Source organism: Asparagus officinalis, chromosome 9 (genome assembly GCF_001876935.1).
Source record: "Asparagus officinalis chromosome 9, Aspof.V1, whole genome shotgun sequence".
Classification (NCBI taxonomy): domain Eukaryota; kingdom Viridiplantae; phylum Streptophyta; class Magnoliopsida; order Asparagales; family Asparagaceae; genus Asparagus; species Asparagus officinalis.
Window position 1 is genome coordinate 55,359,459 of NC_033802.1, and position 4,233 is coordinate 55,363,691.

The window sequence follows — 4,233 nt, forward strand, 5'->3', positions numbered from 1 at the left end:
CTCGAGCGTGAGGAGCGGGCAAAGCGGATCCAGGCGAAGGAGGCCGAGCTCAGGCGTCTGCGCAAGCAGCACAAGGCAGTGTTGGCCCGGATTGACGCTTATCTGGACGCCGCCTTCTTCAAAGAAGCTGGGTCCCTTCGCGGCGAGGTGATGCTGCGGGAGCTTGAGCAGGAGAACAGGGCAATCTGTCGTGTGCAGGCATATAAAACTGCTTATAGGTCCCTTAACACAGCTCGGTATGGTAATTCGACAAACCAACGAACCATCGGGCGATATATCCAAGCAGGATCGTTAGACCACAACACCGAAGCGGATTTACTGCCAAATCAGAATTCGGACTGCCAAATCAGAGTCCAGATCAACAATGAAGTTCGGATAAACCACGAGACCGAAAAAAACGGCAAAACCAAACACCAAGTGGACTCGGCCAAAACCGAGCCACCAAGTGGTGGCTCGGTGGCCGAGCCACCATTAGCCACCTCTCGCCACCTAGGTGGCCGAGCCACCTAGGTGGCCGAGCCACCTGGGCCGAGCCACCAGATCTGGGCCCAGATCTGAGCCCAGATCTGGTTGGAGGAGCCTATAAATAGACCCCTAGGCTCATTGTTTAGAGGACTTGGAACTTTTGAGGTGAAACTCTGCCGGATTGAGAACTGAACTTCAGAGTTTTGGAGCTTTGAAGACTCGGACTTTTCAGATCTGGTTCTTGGCGATCGTCCATGTCAAATAAGGCAGGAGTTCGAGAGAGATCAGATCTGAGATCCACACGGTCATCCTCCGGATCAAAACTTGGTTTTTGATAAGGCTATTATTTCCTTGGTGAAATAATACCCCCGGCTGTTATTTCCTTTGTGAAATAGCACCCGTCATACCGTGTAGATCCGACCGGATCAAGATCGCGTGGTGGTCCACGGATTAACCCCGGCGCAGGCGAAGAACCCACACAAGCAAGAGACCACAAAACAGGATCTTGCGATTTGTTCTAGAAAAGGAAAGTTGTAATCTTTTTTCTTTCTTTGATTTTGTTGTAACCGGATCTTATAAAAAAGACCGGATCTTTTGTAACTGATAAACTTTTGCACAAGAAAACAATGACTTCAATGAAACGATTTTCCCCGCGAACAATCTGGCGACCACAGTGGGAGCCACCGATCTCGCTGCCGAGATCGTTCCCCGCGAACAATCTGGCGACCACAGTGGGAGCCACCGATCTCGCTGCCGAGATCGTTGCGTCGTAGCCACGGATCTCAATCCCGGTCGAGGAAGAGGTCGAGTATGAATTCTACCAACAAAAGTTCGAGGAGTATCTATCATCCTTGTCCGGATCCACCTCCCCCCGCAAGTCCAAGAAGTTCTCCTCCAGGAGAAAAGTTCGTTGGTACGAAGAAGTGCAGAATGCCAACGAAGATCTCACCCCAATTGATGCCGAAGTTGCATCGGGTGAAGCTCCACCGACCTCCAACCAGGTCAAATATGTTCCTGCCAAAAAAGTTCGTTGGTACGAAGAAGTGCAGAATGCCAACGAAGATCTCACCCCAATTGATGCCGAAGTTGCATCGGGTGAAGCTCCACCGACCTCCAACCAGGTCAAATATGTTCTAATTCCTCCGCCGTTGAGGGCGTAGTGACTCTCTCAAAGAGAGCCCGCCAGAGGCGACGTCAACGCCTAGCGCGGCAACTCGCAAAGGCAAAGGAGTCCACTGACAGAATCCGCTATAACGCGGATCTGAAGAGCAGGAGAGGCAAACAGCCTCAACAACCAATGAATGGCAGCTCCTCCAAGCCGCCAACAAATGAATGGATCTGTGTCAAACGGAATCGTTCAACACTTGATGAACGTATTCGCAAGCGCCGCGCACTGTCAGCGCAAGCACGGGCTCAAGTCCAGGAAGCCCGCAGAAGACTGCAGAAGGAAGTGGCCAAAAAGTCGCCACCAACCCGCCAAGTCTGGAGGCCGAAGTCTGAAGCGGCGATTCAGGCTAAAGAGCAACATTTGCAACCTTCAGCAAAAGTTCAACCTCCGACGAACCACTCTAAATCGCCGATAATTCCCATGGCTACTCCGGGAGATCACGCAGAATCATCCCGAAGAAAGAAGTCAATTTTGGAGCGCCTCGGTCCACTTCCCAAAGAACGAGGCAAAGCTCCAGTTCAAGAACGGTTGGGCCCGATAAAGAAGTCCCGAATGACTCAACATGACAAGGAGTTCATGGCAGCTACGCGTCGCCGCCACCTTCAACATGACAAGAAGTTCATGGCATCTACGCGCACCAATTTGCGCATTGAAGTATAGGAGCCCGCTGAGAACTCATGCCCACAAAGGCATGTTTCATGGTGCGTGACTTTTGAAAGCCCAAAGAAGGCAGTTCGCCCTCAGAAGGAAACATTGTCATCTGATAATGATGACGTTATACCTGAGAAGTCGTGCCAACACACGATAGGTTACTCTGACCTTCAAGCCGATGAGTTGTACTATCGTGTTGGGGGTACGAGTAAAACCAGGAAAAGGAGTCCTCGAGAACTTGAAACTCAATGTCCTTGTTCCAAACTCATTCGGGCAGTATTGTCTGAGTGCAACTGCATCAAGACAGTTCCCAAAAGAATTTCGATTTTCGAAAGGCTCAGTACCAAAACGCCAAAACCAAGGTCTAGGCGTTTTCGACAAAGAAGAACGGTAGTTGAAGATGGAGAATTTCTGAGGGTCACCACTAATATGACCAGCAAAGGGACATCGGCACGGGATAATCCCAAGTCGATTCCGGAAGCACCCCGGCGTATAACACGTCTGCAGTCCGGAGCCATCATACGAGCAACTTATGGTAGGATTCGGACAAGATTACCTTCAGAAGATGAAGAATCGGATGTCGGCTCTGAGGTCGCATCAGATAATACGGTATCCAGTGAGGGACAACCCCGCGAGTCACTTATGATAAGTACGGAACAAGTGGCCAAGATGCTCGAAGAAGCCATGGCTAAACAACAGGAGAGCTTCAGGTTCGAAATGCAGATGGCCATGCAGAATATGAGAGAGATGCATGACCAACAAATCCAAGCACTGACAAACCAGCAAGGCGAACCAAGTCGTCGTAACCAGGTTAATCAGGAAGATGAGGACACAAATGCGAATGAAGCTCATAATGCCAATAATCCTCCCGTCAATGCAAGGGGTGGTAACGAGAATGCTAGCGAAAACACAGGTGAAAGTTTGAAGATTAAAAACCTCGAGAGCAAAATCAATACGTTAATTTCCGCTCAAGAGATGAAGAAGACGGGCATTCCTTGTCCATACCCAAGAGAATGGGAATCAATCCCGTATCCGGCGAAGTTCAATCTAATTAACTTCACGCCGTTTAATGGGATGGGTTCACCCACTCAGTATTTGATTTACTTCAAATCACACCTAGGGGTTATCTCTGGTAATGAGCCTCTGATGGTACGGTCCTTCGTTGGCACTCTTCGTGGAGCCGCCTTCGATTGGTATCGCCGCCTTAAGCTAGGAAGCGTGAATAGCTAGGACGATATGGAGATTAAATTCCTCACTAACTTCTTCGACGACGACACCGAGATATCCATCGGGTCGTTGCTTGACGAGAAACAAAAAGACGGGGAATTAGTTGATACCTTCGTCAAAAGGTTCCGGAACAATGCAATGAACTATCGGGACCTGATCACTGAGGAGTTCATTCTCCAGACTTGCCACAACAACCTCGCATTGGACGTGTTGGAAGCAATGGGGACAGCACCGTCCAAAACATGGAAGGATTTGAAGGTCCGAGGAGAGCAAGCCGAGCGATTCCTCAGAAGGAAGAAGGCGGAAAGAGGCCAACAGGCGACGAATGCTCTGCAACAGAATTTTGTCCCACGAGGGAAAGGTAAGGCACATGCTAATGCAGTTGATTGATGCGGCATAATTATGTACCAAAATTGCAAGTGCACAATTTATCAAGTTATAGTATAAAAATATCGAATATTCGATCCCACGAGGTAACGTGATTTTAAAGAGATTCATTAGAATCTGGTCTTATGTTTTGTGCCATGAAATTAGGAATAAAGCAATAAGTGTGATTTTGTTGAGTGATTGTTTATGAATAATGCCAACAGATAATAAATTGTAATTTTAGAAGCGAGAGAAGGATAGAATTAAAGAATAAATATAATCACAAGGCCAAAAGAAAGTATGAATGGAATAAAATAAAGAAATAAAACAAAATGTAAAAGAATTCCTCTTCGCTT